Genomic DNA, 15350 nt, shown 5'->3' with positions numbered 1-15350 from the left:
GTAGATTATTGCGGAATGAGGAAAAAAAAAAAACCGCTGCATTTTCTGACTCTTGCTGGGAGCAAAATGACAAGAAACTGTAGACAGAGAGCAGTCATTATCTTCTCTCTTTACCTCATTCTCAGTCTATTTAGAGTGCTGTCGCTCTGACATTTCAGCTTTTTCTCTCTGAAGTTCTCGTCTGACTTGTACTTGTTGCCAAACCTTCGATGAACTATTTTTCTTCTCACATCTCACAACCACTTCTGCAGTACGGGTGCTCACCCAAGGCAATGCACTGACCTCAGCTGGCAGTTATTGTGTGAGACAACCCGCTACCCTCTCAGTCATTAATGCAGTGGTTATGAAGAGATGTTTTAAAGGTATTCATATCATTCTTCCATACTCTTGACCCTTGTGTGTCTCCTGTGCTTTCAGCCCAAAACCTTTCGCACTCCTCTACTGTGCGGAGTTGCTCGATGCCCACATGATGAACTAGTGCCCTAGGCAAACTCTCTTTTCTTATGGCATCCACTAACATTTAGACGTCAATTAAACTTAAACACGAGTTTGCAAATATGTTCGACGAGTCCATTCTCTGTTGCAAACCTCTTACTGGCCATGTACACACACTGTCAGAAAAAAAGGTACACTGATATACCTTATTTATGCCTAACGGTTGCATATAAGCACCTTAAAGGTACATATTAGTACCTACAGTATCTCACAGAAGTGAGTACACCCCTCACATTTTTGTAAATATTTTATTATATCTTTTCATGTGACAACACTGAAGAAATGACACTTTGCTACAATGTAAAGTAGTGAGTGTACAGCTTGTATAACAGTGTAAATTTGCTGTCCCCTCAAAATAACTCAACACACAGCCATTAATGTCTAAACCGCTGGCCACAAAAGTGAGTACACCCCTAAGTGAAAATGTCCAAATTGGGCCCAAAGTGTCAATATTTTGTGTGGCCACCATTATTTTCCAGTACTGCCTTAACCCTCTTGGGCATGGAGTTCACCAGAGCTTCACAGGTTACCACTGGAGTCCTCTTCCATCACTGAGCTGGTGGATGTTAGAGACCTTGCGGTCCTCCACCTTCCATTTGAGGATGCCCCATAGATGCTCAATAGGGTTTAGGTCTGGAGACATGCTTGGCAAGGCAGTGGTCGTCTTGGAGGTGTGTTTGGGGTTGTTCATGTTGGAATACTGCCCTGCGGCCCAGTCTCCGAAGGGAGGGGATCATGCTCTGCTTCAGTATGTCACAGTACATGTTGGCATTCATGGTTCCCTCAATGAACTGAAGCTCCCCAGTGCCGGCAGCACTCATGCAGCCCCAGACCATGACACTCCCACTACCATGCTTGACTGTAGGCAAGACACACTTGTCTTTGTACTCCTCACCTGGTTGCCGCCACACATGCTTGACACCATCTGAACCAAATAAGTTTATCTTGGTCTCATCAGACCACAGGACATGGTTTCAGTAATCCATGTCCTTAGTCTGCTTGTCTTCAGCAAACTGCTTGCGGGCTTTCTTGTGCATCATCTTTAGAAGAGGCTTCCTTCTGGGACGACATGCAGACCATTTGATGCAGTGTGCAGCGTATGGTCTGAGCACTGACAGGCTGACCCCCCCCCTTCAACCTCTGCAGCAATGCTGGCAGCACTCATACGTCTATTTCCCAAACACAACCTCTGGATATGACGCTGAGCACGTGCACTCAACTTCTTTGGTCGACCTTGGCGGGGCCTGTTCTGAGTGGCACCATGGTCTTGGCCACCGTGCTGCAGCTCAGTTTCAGGGTCTTGGCAATCTTGTTATAGCCTATAGGGTTGGGTATCGTTTGGGTTTTTTTCGATACCGGTGCCAAATCGATACTTTTAAAACGGTACCGGTGCCTAAACGGTGCCTGAACCGATACTTAAAAATAATAAAAAATAAATAAAAATTACCAATTAATAATTGGATTGGCCATTAGTACTAAACACATGATGTCTTTTTCAATTCATATTGGATGCCAGAGGGCGCCCTCACACAAAAAATCCACATATCCAGTCACAGAAGTAGCGGAACTCACAAAGCTCCAGGAAATCCCCAATATGGACAAATGCATTGCTATTGCATTGCTTGACTCTTCTGTAGTTGTATCGTGTACTAAGACCGGCGGAGTATATGAGAGTATAGTTCCAAGCCAAATCGGCCTAGAAAATCGCAACTTTTCATTTTCCGCCGGTCTTAGTACACGATATAACTAAAGAAGAGTCAAGTTTTAAATAGGACAAATATCGAAACTCTTTGGTCATTTTTGAACGCGATGCTACTGGTCTAATCGGATTCAATGATCTATGCTAAGCTAAAAGTGCTATCGCCAGACCTGGAGATCGGCTGAATGGATTCCAAAACGGTAAAACTCAACTTATTAACTCTGGGGGAGTTGGAGAATGAGCCTATTTCCAAAAAAAGTGGAGTGTTCCTTTAAGAATGTTTAGCTTAGCTAGTTAATGGAGGGCTACCTGCTGCCGTCAGAGCAAGTGTAATTTCTGCATTCACGCGCTCCTCGGATGCTCTCATTTCCCGAGTTGTGCTTTTAAGTCAGAATGTGAAAACAGCACGCTCGCGTTACTACAAAGATTTGTTGGACTTGTATTATTAGAGCTTTCCGACTTGAGTTCACGTGCATTTTCGCATTCGGGAAATTATTTTTCACGTGCGGTGCCGCTGATGATGCTTCTTACGTTCGTTTTGGATAAACAAAGGACAAATATTTCAATCAATCGCTGAGGCATGGCACCGAAATGAGGCACCGAAATCTCCGTTCTGATTCGGTTCTAGTACATACCGGTTACATAGGTACCGGTGCCATATTGGTATCGGGTTTCGGTACCCAACCCTAATAGCCTACGCCATATTTATGTAGAGCAACAATTCTTATTTTCAGATCCTCAGAGAGTTCTTTGCCATGAGGTGCCATATTGAACTTCCAGTGACCAGTATGAGAGAGTGAGAGCGATAACACCAAATTTAACACACCTGCTCCCCATTCACACCTGAGTCCTTGTAACACTAACGAGTCACATGACACCGAGGAGAGAAAATGGCTAATTGGGCCCAATTTGGACATTTTCACTTAGGGGTGTACTCACTTTTGTGACCAGCAGTTTAGACATTAATGGCTGTGTGTTGAGTTATTTTAAGGGGACAGCAAATTTACACTGTTATACAAGCAGTGCACTCACTACTTTACATTGTAGCAAAGTGTCATTTCTTCAGTGTTGTCACATGAAAAGATATAATAAAATATTTACAAAAATGTGAGGGGTGTACTCACTTCTGTGAGATACTGTAAATTATACATATTTGTACCTTTTGAAAATGTACCAGCCCAGTGACAGCTTTTGTACCTTGTTTTCTGAGAGTGCACTGCAAAGTTTTAAGAGTGAAAACCTGAAACTGGTACATGACCAAAAGCGTGATTCGCCGTAATTCGCCAGAAAAGAGGATATAACAGTTTTTGTTAAAAAAAAGTGCAATGCGTTTGTGTAAGAAAAATATCCATATTTAAAGCATTATAAACCGTAATCTATAGCTTCTGCTAACTGTCGTATTCACGTTCATGAGAGAGTGGTGTTCCAGCGGATGACGCAGGACGTAGCGTAAGATCTGGTGAGAATATACTAGTCTCACGAGAAGTTTTGTTAACAGCAAAGGAAAACCAGTCTCCACTTGGCTTCTATCATAATCCTGAGACATTTTTCTTTAAAAATCCTCATTTTGTACTTCTAATTCGTGACTGGTGTTTTGCTCTCTCCTCTGCGCTTCCGAGTTCATCACTTCTCACCGGAGCTTATGCTACGCCTACGTCATCCGCTGGACGCCACTCTCTCGTGAACACGTGTACGCCAGTTAGTGGAAGATAGAGATTATGGTTTATAAAGTTTTAAATATGGATATTTTTCTTACATAAACGCATCATTTAGCTTCAGAAGGCCTTTATTAATCCCCCAGAGCTGTGTGGAAGACTTTTTATGATGGATGGACGAACTTTATTTTGCTTCAAAACCTCAACACCTATTCACTGCCATTATAAAGCTTGGAAGAGCCAGGACATTTATTAAAGTGCCCCTATTATGGGTTATGAAAGGTTCATATTTTGGTTTTGGGATCCCCAACAACAGGTTGACATGCATGCAAGGTCAAAAAACACTTTCATTTTCTTATAATATGCATTTATTTTTACTAACAACTCCCAAACGATTCGCTCAATGATTCATTTTTCCAAACCCCTCCTTTGCGTGACGCTAATCTGTGGTGATTGTTCCAACTGGAAACAGCTATTTTTACCGCTCCAAAACCAGCACCTAGAGGCAAAAAATGTATTTGCATTTTTATTCAGACCAACGCAAAAATCAAGTTTTCCCAGGTCTGCGTGCGCAACAAGTGTAATTTTCATTTTTGGGTGAACTATTCCTTTAACTTCACTCATTCACTTAATTTTCTCACTGGACATTCATCTTGGTGTAAAGAGGTCTAATCCCTCAGAATCAAACTTGGGTCCCAATGAGCACAACAGCCACATTTGGAGCAAAGTACAGATACAAAAGTAATGTATTATGATGGTATGATTGTCTGAAATTCTGAATAGACTTCACATCTGAAACAATAGTGACGTATAGTGCCTCTTTAGATATTACAGGGACTTTCGCACTGGGTAGTTATAGGAACTCAGTTATAGAAACTTGCCACCAGAGTGGTCCATGAAAACTATCTGTCCCTAGGTCCATTTCATTCACATCGCCATCGTATTAGTGTTCAACAACGTCAACAACTGGAGGATGAAGACGTGCCTGAACTTCGCCATTGGTCCATCTGTCGCTGTTTTCTGTGTGTTTACATGACTTATTAAAAATGGTGGGAAAAACGGTGTTTTAGAATGTCATGCATTCAGCCAATCATCGTACACTTTTGTCGCTGGTAGTTCCTGTTGGGCTTGGTTAAACCATATTCTAAAGGAGGAGATCATTTAGTCCCGCCAAAAGGTGTTCCTATAACTTAAAAACATTCCAAATTCCTGCAGTGCGAACACGGCAAAAAGCGGATACCACCAATAGTAGAATGTGAAATTAACTTCTTTTTCATCTTTTTAAATTAGCCATTCCTGCTCTTCGCACATCATTAATTTCAATATACATTCAGTGTTTCTGACCGATGCCTTCTCACTGATATTTCACAAATTCCACCTTTCTTTCAGACTGCTAATTATAAAGCATTTACACGTTTTAACAAATGGTGAATTCATGCAGACACTTCGGGTATTCGAATGTTATTGTGATGGAGTGCTTTTGAAGTGAGCTTGGAGCGAGAGTCTTAAAAAAAAGATAAAAACGCTCCTTGCTCAAGGCAAAATCGTGCAGCTCATACTGTCGTCATACTCTGATCAGAAATGTAGAGCTACCAAAGATTTTGGAAAAATAATATCCAAAATCTATCAAACAAAACACATCATGGTCTTAATCTAGGCTATCAAAATAATATCAATAAATGACAAATAATAATAATAAAGATAAAACAGGCAATGTATTTGTTCAGTCCCTGAACAAAGAATATCTTTTGTAACTCTTTGAATGTCAGGTAACGGCTGAACAGTTCTGAATATTTCAATATTTTGCCATGGCAACAGACCCCATGCTTGGGAAACAGGCTAAACTGTTGCAGCACTTCGTATGCTGCAGCATCGTAAGGTGATGCAAATTATGGCGACTGCAGCGTCCCTATGTCAACAGAGCAGGCGAGTGGGTTAAAGTCCATATTAAACACAACCTGAAGCAAGTTTTGTGATGATAGGAAGATGTGAAAGAGCACCAGCCTCAAAAAAGCATTTGAGCATCAAGCGACTTCTTAAATGAGCTACTGTAAGTGATTCACTCCCATTACGTGCTCACCTGCAGAAGTATAATTATCCATACCATTAAGAAACAAAACATACACTTGCAATATTATAACCTGAAATGACTTTCTATTGTATTTGCTTTTGTCTTAATCTATCATTCTATTTTACAAATGTCTTAAAGGGTAAAAATCAGTCATCCTTTATTTTCAAAGTAAAAGATACATTTAATTAAGCCCCTTTTGGAAATAAAAATAACATGTCTTGGCTGTCTAAATGAAAGGTTGGTGTAGCCGGGGGGGTTTTCCCAGTATTATAAAGCTGCTTCTTTTTTGCCTTTTTTTTTTTTTTAATTGAAAATGTTAGCCTGTGTAGTTTTTTAAACACTGTTCAACACTAACCTAATATCTATATTAGGCTAATGTTTAAAAATAATACTGTCTAATATATTATGTTGATCCCTATCAGGTTTAGTTACCAGCACTGTTCTGCTTGCTATGAGTGAAGTACGTACGTCAGCCAAAGCGTTTTGCACTGAACACTAATTAATTAGCAAATGATTTACCTAATTAGTAATTTAGCGGATGCTTTTACCTATAGTGGACACTGAATAAAACAGTTAATTCAGTATCCGTCCCCCTGGAGCAACCTGGGGTTAAGTGCCTTGCTCAATCGTGCAATGCTTACTGGATCATCCTCGAGGAGTTTGAACCTGCAAACCCTTCATTTACCAGCTCAGAGATTTAACTACTACTAGACCACACCACATACATTGATCAAACACAATGGCCCGTGGACACGCTGGGTCTCTCTGCTGCAGTAAAAAATAAAATTAACCACTAGCTGTTGATTTCTGGAATATCTGTTTCTTCACTTTCATGGCTTATTTTTCACTTTGATCAAATATCAAAGGCTAATCCAATGTCATGGACTGTGATTAATCATGATTAATCACAAAATTAAAATACTAGGATTTACCTGTAAATGTGTTGAAATAAAGATGCATGACAAACTAGTTTGAGGAAACAGAACCTTTCACACTTCCACCAGGTATGAGACATAATCCTTATTATCCTTTTATCATTATTCTTTTGTTTTTATTCAGCCATTATCAGCCTTTATACTGGCAAAAAAACGTTTACCAAGCCACATCGCTTCAATCCCAGTATACATTTACCCGACTATTATCAAAAGTATTTCTAAATAAATACAACAAAACAGTTTTACTATAAGCAGTTAACATTAAAACAAATAGTAATTTGCATAATATATTCATGCCGTGGTGCATTGCTGAGAACACAAATACCGCATGATAGTATCATGTTCACAGATTCGACACCTTGCTCAAAATGCCCAACAAAATGTTCAACAGAAACACATAAAATAAGTAAAGCTGACTTTGGGTCTTAGTGCTTAAATATTCAAATGTTTAATACAGTTTATTAAAAGGACATAAATCATGCTTAATATCAGCAGTGTTGTCAAAATGTATCATTGTGTTGTTTTTAAAGTAGCAATAAAAAGTGCAATTAACTTAATAAACAACCCTTTCCGCAAAGATATACTTGTATACATTTATTTTTTACTTTTGTGTTTATTTTTAAAATATATTTTTATGAATACAGTATTTATTATGAATAGAGTATATTTAATATTATGAAGTCTTGTTCTAAATAACATCTCAGTAGACCACATCCAGTGCACCTGCTCTTTGAAACTACGTATAATAAAAACATTCCTCCACCCATTTGCAATATTTACTCAAAACCATTGTGCCTTTCTGCATCTGAGATACGTACAAATATTTATACATTGTAGACAAAAAGCCTGCAGTTAAAATAAAAAACAAGGAACGCTATTTTTAGGGGTCGCTCTCCAAAAGAAGGCAAAGGGTTCAAATACATTAAGAGTCTTTTTGCCACCAAATGTCAGTTCTCTTAAAGATGCTTTTATTTGTGATCATGCTGCTAGGTGAGACAGTGGGTCATGATTATGATGTTGTTTCTTGTAGATGTGTGGTACAAAAAATGCTGGATTGCTGGATGTATCTACTGATAATGGTGTACATATTATGAATTGAAATATTTAATTAAAAAAAAATTAAAAGTATCTTTTTTTCTTTTGTGGCTTAATTTGATAGCAATGAGAGAAAAAGAAAGAAATAGGAGAGCAGATGGAATGGTTTAATACATAGAATATAAACATAGAATCGTATACACTCAAAGCCATAGAAAAACCATTTTTGGTTCCCCCAGAACTTTTTTTTATTTTATTTTATTTTTTATTTTTTCCCCCACTTAAATAGAACCTTCCGTTGAATGGAAAGCTTCTGTGGATGTTAAAGATTCTTAATGGAACTGTTGATAACAATAAATAATTAGAGTGTATTATTACAAATAAATATTACAAATTGTGTCTCTCTCTCACACACACACACACGTGTAATATGTTTCCAGCACTGTTCATAGTGGCAGTCCAGCACTGCATATTTTGGATGTCTCTCTAATCTAACACACCTGATTCTACTCATAAGCTCATTAGGCTCCATTGTCATGCACTGGAGAAGCTCTCGTGAGAGTGTATTTGCTGTTGCCAGAAGGTAGGGTACAGGTAGGGTACAGGTAGGGCTTGGGGAATCTCGTTTTTTCCAGCACAAGGGTTACCATGACCGCTGAAATAGTGTGTCAAGTAAGGGAGACAGGCAGATAGTGTTGGAGGGGGCTTCTAGAGACCTAATAATACAGGGAAAGTTTGCATATATACATTATATATATATATATATATATATATATATAGATAGATAGATAGATATATTATTGTTTATTAATTTACACTACTTTTCAGAGTTTGGGTTTGATAAGATTTTTTAATGTTTTTGAGTCTTTTATGCTCACATTGGCCTCATTTATTTGATCAAAACTAACAGTAATATTGTAAAATATTATTACAATTTAAAATAACTATTTTGTATTTGAATATATTTTAAAATGTAATTTATTCCTGTGATGCTAAGCTGAATTTTCATTTGCATCGTTGTTCCAGTGTTCAGTACGTAGCCCCTTAAGGGACATGGTGGTGGAAAAAAATTGGGGTGGAAGGAAAAATTATTTTTCAAATGTTTTGTGTTCTCTCGCAAAACTTTTGCATTCCCTCGAGAAACTTTGCGTTTTGCGTTCTCTCGCAAAGATATTTGCGTTTCCTCACAAAACTTTTGCGTTCTCTCGCAAAACCATTTAAGTTCGGACAAACTCTTCCTGTTTACGTAACAGCTTGCAGTGGTTCATACAGCTCCATATGTTCACAATGGAACGGTTCATAGAGTGAACTTGGACTCAATAATAAAGAAATAGTCGGTGCTTCAAGGCACGGTTTTGGGACATTCTCAAATGCTTAATGTGGTTTAATGTTTTAAAACAGTGACATTGGAGGACCAAATTCGAAAATAATAAATACTGATAAAATTATTTGGCTAATATTAATAACCTTATTAATAATATTACTATTAATAAAGCAGAATAGCCCAGAATATGAACGCAATGCCCTACACGTTAATCTTTTTCTTACGCTTAAGGAAGGCTAATGAATGAATTTCGGTGATTTAAAAATACCAAAACTGTTTACAGTTTATATTACGCACAAAGCAGATGAGCCCAGAACGGAACGCGCAGTTTCACCTGTTTTCTCCCCCACAGACAAAACATTATAAAAAACTCCTAGCACATTGCTTTTCTGTGCGTATATTTTTAATAAAATATTAAACTTGGGCTTTTTATTACTGTTTTTTTTATATTCAGTATGTTAAGTGCACTTTTCTATGGGGGGAAAAATAATTATCATGCAATTCAGCTCATATTTTGGGCTTGCGTATACACAGTACATATTTTAATACATATATAACATAGCATATTTGGTATTTTTTATCATCTTCATTAGGCCGCCTTAAGCGTTTTATGAACCAAGCTGTTCTGATCTGGGTTCATCTGCTTTTCTGTACGTAGCCTAATATAAACCGTAAACAGATTTGGTATTTTTAAATCACCGTCTTCGTTCATTAGCATTTTCTATGGGGGAGAAAAGCTTAACATGCAGGGCATTGTGATTATATTCTGGGCTATTCTGCTTTATTAATAGTAATATTATTAATTAGATTATTAATATTAGGCTAATAATTTTATCAGTATTTATTATTATCGAATTTGGTCTGTGACTGTTTTAAAACATTAAGTCACATTAAGCGTTTTATAATGTCCCAAAACCGTGCCTTGAAACACTGACTGTAGGCCTATTTCTTTATTCTTGAGTCCAAGTTCAAAATGAAACTCTATGAACCGTTCCATTGTGAACATACGGAGCTGTATGAATGTACTGCAAGCTGTAAAGTAAACAGGAAGAATTTTTCCGAACTCAACTTGGTTTTGCGAGAGAACATAAATATCTTTGCGGGAGAACGCAAAAATTTTGTGAGTGAACACAAAACATTTGAAAAATATTTTTCCTCCCACCCCAAATTTTTTCCACCACCATGTCCCTTAAGGGGCTCCGTACTTCAGTGTTCTAATATGCTGAACTGCTAATATTATTATCAATGCTGACAACCGCACTTCATATTTTTTTCCTCAGTGTTCTTTGATGAACAGAATGTTTTCCAGGTCGATGTACTGTTGGTTTTTAGTAGGCGTTTCTACTTGACTACTGTATACAATTATATCACTGTCCACTCTCCAACTGATAGCCACTACATTTACATAAAGTTGAACTCTGCTCAGCTGTCACATCGTTCATGTATACTCAAACAAATCACCAACTCTAATTGAAAATACATTGGTTTTTCACTGAAAATTGATGCACGCCTTCAGAATTCCACACATTCCTCAATCCTCAAGTTACTGTCTCTGACATGTTTTTATCATATTTTCAACCGCCAGTTTTCTATTTAAATTCATTCAGCACAGAAAATGCATAAAAGTGCCCAAATATTCTACGTGCTAGTTTACAAACAGCATGACAATCCTCAGGCCTCAGTGTGTGAGGATTTGAGTGAAGTGGAGGAAGGGAGCTATTGCTTTTTTGCCAGCTAATGGTTTACTAAATTAGGCTCCCCATCTGTCGGCTCTTTCAGAGCTACCTATTCTCTAATCTTGGAAGTCATTCTTTGCCAGGAGATTTTGTAGGGGAGTGGGGAAAAGGGCATAGCCTTCAGCTGTAGAAAATGTTCTTGTTCGCAATTTATGTATTTTTGTATTAGGACGAATAAGGATTAGAAACTATTTTGTTTTGCAAAAACAGAGAAAATTAGAGTGGATTGCTGTACATAATTAAAACAATGAAATGTTATTGTTGTGCACATTGACAAATCACTGAAAAACTAATTGATGTTTTTCATTTATAGAACATCTATTTTAATTAAAAGCTCTAGTTACCTATATTATTTTTCTGAATTTCTTGAACACAGAGAGAACAATCTGAGCCATGCTCAACATCAAGCCAATACCAAGTGACAGTTGCCAGATAATTAGGACTTGAGCTGAATTTGTGTGAATTTTGTGTCAATCAGTAGCTTTGATGTTTGAATGTGAAGAGCAGGAATTTGCAAATGACCCAATTATTTTTGAGAATATACTTTCTGGTGTAGATTTTACTCACAGGATCTGTCATTATTGTTTAGTATGTACATTCGAGTAGTTCTTTAAAAAAAACAAAAAAACTACTTTTTAAGCAGTTCTTTAAAAAAAAAAAAAACATACTTTATTCTGAGGTTTTGATGGCATCAAATATTAAGTTTTACAAACTAATATCTAAAGACGGCACAATGAAATACCAGAATTGCTACTTTTCCCAATTGCATTCAAAAAACCAACCATATTCATTAATGTTTAGTTTGATTTGTAATTAATTATTTGTTTGTTCTGTGTAGCTTCTGTGTAACTTTTGTATTAAATGCAAAAGCAAGTACAATTATTTCATCAAGAAAACCCAAGAAGGTTTTATTGTAGCAATTAGCAGTGCGGAGACCAAGGTCTGTTTCTTTTATTGAATTTGAGTTAATAAGTCTCCTGCTGTTCAGCTAATTACTGTGCTTGGAATATATTAGTTCTGCAGGTACTTACGTTAATTGTTGAAAATGTTTTTTTTTTTTCAAGTTTGGAAACTGAGATTTTGTCTGTGAAAAGCTATTTTGAAATGTATGCAGATCAGGGGAAATGTGTCATTCTTTGTTAAATGGTTTAATAAGAAAATATCTGCAATATCATTGCCATGATAATTGAGGTGCTACCAAGCTATTTTTGTGGTGAAAAATATATACCACAGAAATAGCCCCTATTAAATTAATTAACATGCTTTACAAAACAATAGTTTTGTAGCATAGATTTTATTTTTTTTATTTTTTTTTAAATAAAGTGGAATTTATTATAATATTATAATAATTAATGTCAGTGTAAGAGTAAGATGTTGATGGAATCTGTGAGCAATTAATTGACTTAAATTGATTACAACTGATTGACCTTTGACCAATTTATTAAAAGAACTGGTTCAAAAGTCAATTGTTATTAAATCAGTTGAAACTGGGTGCGTCTACAATGTTTGTTTTTGTGTGCAGCAAGTGACGATAAATCAATCACTGGACCTCGTTCATGAAACTTTTGTAAATATGTGTAAAGTAATTAGTAATTTTCTGAGCAATTTAATAAAACTCTCCTCCAGATTCACAAAAGCATCAGATTTGATAGTGTATTTTAATGAATTACAACTAGACGAATTATATGTGTACAGAAATATTGTGGGATCTTTGCTAGTAAATTTCACAAATAATTACAAACAAACAGCAAGTAAAAATTTTTATTAAACATGAAGTGTGTGTGTGTGTGTGTGTGTGTTATATAGTAAATAAAACAGGTTATTGGAGTGCTCTATAATATATGATATTTTTTACAGTATATTGTACATACCACATTTTGAGATGCAAACACTTTAATGAATCCGAAAATTACGTAAAATACCTATTTTTACATGAAAATCATTCTGCTTGTGTTTCATGAATGAAACCTATCATCCTAATATTATTTTGTGGTAGGCTACTCTGTCTTCGTATGTCATCATATCGAATTCAGACTGCAGACTCATATCAGGTGAAATATAATTTGTTTTGGCGTGGCGCTGGAGATTCAGTAACTGAATTCAGTTCAGGAAACACTAAGTAACCTAAACAAATCTATCAGCATCTACTGAAAACGTACACTGCGCATTCAGAAGGCTTACATTACATCAATGCGTAATCTTTTTGTATTGGTCCCTTTAACACCCATACTGTGCTCCCAGTCTCCAAAGAAACACCGTCCGTGAAGCCCCTCCCCCACTACACTGGTATTTGAACATCAGATTATCCCTAAATGCTTTGAGCGGTATGCATGAGACGAGGCTAAGGAACGAATTAGGCAGTGAGAGAGTTAAGAAATGCTGGCCTTGTGTGCAAGTGGAGCGGGGGTTTCAATAGTCATTTCTTGGAGACTTAAATGTTACATGTTCAGAAATGTCTCACCAAAGGTCATACAGTCAGTGAGGCTCATTAAAAAAAAGACGCAACCAATCAACAGGTCAGACTCAGTGTGGTCTCCATGGGAACGTGCAACAACAAATCAATTTTCTGCATTGTTCCGTATTTACAATACACGCAACAAAACTGTTTCTGTTACGGTTTACCATACCATTACCAAAATAGCGTATTCAGATCAGTTGTGAGTGACTGCTTTGTCTTTCCCTGTGGGACTGATGCCTTTTGTTTATACCATACTGCAAAGAAGACCTTGAGGGTATATGGAGCCCTGGTACATATAGCGCCTCTGTTTGTGTGTGTTTAGCTGTCTCTAAAGATGTAGAAGACTCTTTGTGATATGATCATTTAGTATCAGCAGACCTTTTGTTTGGAATTTATAATTCGCCATGCCACAAAGAACTTTCATTTTCCCAAAATGAAACGTATTGAATATGTTTTCGTTCCAATTACTATCCTGACCCTGACTTTGAGCGTGCACATTTTTCACATATCTGCAGTTAATTGTAAAGTCTGAATTCACTTCTAGCACTATTTAATCTCTTTTTGTCCCATGACTTATTTCCATTTGAATAATATTCATCTTTGCTGAAAAGTAAAGGATCTTATTGTTAACACCATTTTGCCCATATAACACAAAAAGTAAAATAAATGTAGATGTAGCTCATTCAAAGAAAAATTTCAGTGAATAAATTTAGTGTGTTGCATATTGATACTTATTTGCGGACTCAAGTTCAAAATCTGAGATATTTTATTTAATGTTTTTTTTTTTTTGGCTTTTTACTTTTAATTTACAAGATAGTGAAGAACTGCAGCTCGGGTCAAAAGGTAAAAGCGATGCTTATTTCAGATAAATGGATTTGTAGATGAGGTGCTGATACAATGTATAAATGCAATAAGTAGCTTTTTTATTTATTTATTTTTATTTGAGTCCATTTGCAATAGAAATAGTAACCAAAAAAGTTGCAATGGCAAAACAAGCAGTTGGAAGCTTGGTAATGCTTTTTCCTGACCTGTAATGTTGTACTTTTCTAAAACTGTTTATTTAACTTTGATAAACTCTTAGAAAAGAAGTGAGTTACGCACGTTTTTGGAGAGTATAGCGAGGACTACATATCAAAATATTAAAGCTACTTGCATTTGTAGATGATGTTTTGGTAACACTTTATTTTGATGGTCCCTTCTGAGCATTCTGTTGACACTAAGTAATGTTGCAACTACATGTCAACAAACTCTCATAAGAGTATTAGTAAACTCTCTGCTTCATATCTACTAACTCCTTATTGTGTTGGTCTCCCAACAGATATTCTACTGACTATAAGTAACTTTGCAAGAACGTGTCAACTTAATCTAACCCTAAACCTACCAGTCAACTAATACACTACTAACACTATAATGAGAGTCAGTAGAAATGTAGGTGCAACATTACTTATAGTCAATAGAATGTGTTAAAGGGACCATCAAAATAAAGTGAAATAGATTTTTTTTTTTTTTTTAAGAAATAGATGTACACCTTTGAGTCTTAAGAAACATTCCCACCTTTTACTCCACTAGCAACGGCCTTGCTTGTGCCTCTCTATGGACACATCAATGAACATCCTCTGAAAACACATCTGAATAGAGTCTCTTAGATAATGTACTGTATAAAGCTTCCTTTAGGTTTTAAAAGAGTATAGTCTCACACATTCTTCCTTTTACTGTATTTTTATAGTTTGATATCCCTTATTCTGTCTTTTGTTGTGTGGAAAAGAACAACTTGGGCATCAGCTAATCATCACATTCTCCACACACAAAAAATGAAAAGGCATGCAAACGATTACATGAACTTTATACTGACATACCGTTTGGATGAAAAATGCAGTTCACTATTCTCAGGTAGCGAGGAACTTATAGTCCATTTATATTTTATTAATTTGCCTTTCTTTTC

The sequence above is a fragment of the Onychostoma macrolepis genome, chromosome 22 (genome assembly GCF_012432095.1).
Source record: "Onychostoma macrolepis isolate SWU-2019 chromosome 22, ASM1243209v1, whole genome shotgun sequence".
NCBI lineage: Eukaryota > Metazoa > Chordata > Actinopteri > Cypriniformes > Cyprinidae > Onychostoma > Onychostoma macrolepis.
The sequence above is the reverse complement of the archived record's forward strand: the minus strand, read 5'-3'. Positions refer to the sequence as shown.